A 705-nucleotide genomic window follows, 5' to 3' on the forward strand; every position below is an offset into this window, starting at 1 on the left:
AACACTCAAAGAATACAACTATTAACCAAGAGTACTGTACCCATCAAAACTGTCTGTCAAATATGACTGAAAAATCAAGATATTCTCAGAACAGCAGAACTTAAGAAAGTTTGTAAAAATAAGACCAGCATTACAGGAAATATTGAGGGAAGTCTTTCTTACAGAGATGCCAAGAAAGCAGAATGGATCAAAGTAACCAGCAATAATACCACTAAAGCACCCCCCCAAAAGTACAATATACAACCTTTTACAGAATAGATCACATTTTAAGACACAAATCAAACATTAATAAATTAAAAAACATAAAAATAATACAAAGCATCTTCTATCACTACAATGCTGCAAAATTAGAAATTAATAATAAGAGGCTAAAGGAGGAAAAAACCTATACAAATAACAAAGGTTGTCAAGGTTGGGGCAAAATAGGAACCTGTATTCACTGCTGGTGGGAATGTAAAATGGTGAAACCACTATGGAAGGCAGTTTGGTGCTTTCTCAAAAAATTGGAATTAGAAATGTTTTTTGTTTTTTGTTTTTTTTTTTTTAAAAGATGTCTTTTTACCCAGTAATCCAACTACTAGGAATATACCCTAAAGAAACCAGAGCTGCCATATGCATGTTGTTGTTGTTGTTATGTGCTGTAGAATTGCTTCCGACTCTTAGTGACCCTATGTACAACAGTCCTAAACCATGCTCTATCCTGTG

The sequence above is a fragment of the Elephantulus edwardii genome, unplaced genomic scaffold (genome assembly GCF_000299155.1).
Source record: "Elephantulus edwardii isolate Elephantulus edwardi_28Jun2011 unplaced genomic scaffold, EleEdw1.0 scaffold00288, whole genome shotgun sequence".
Lineage (NCBI taxonomy): Eukaryota > Metazoa > Chordata > Mammalia > Macroscelidea > Macroscelididae > Elephantulus > Elephantulus edwardii.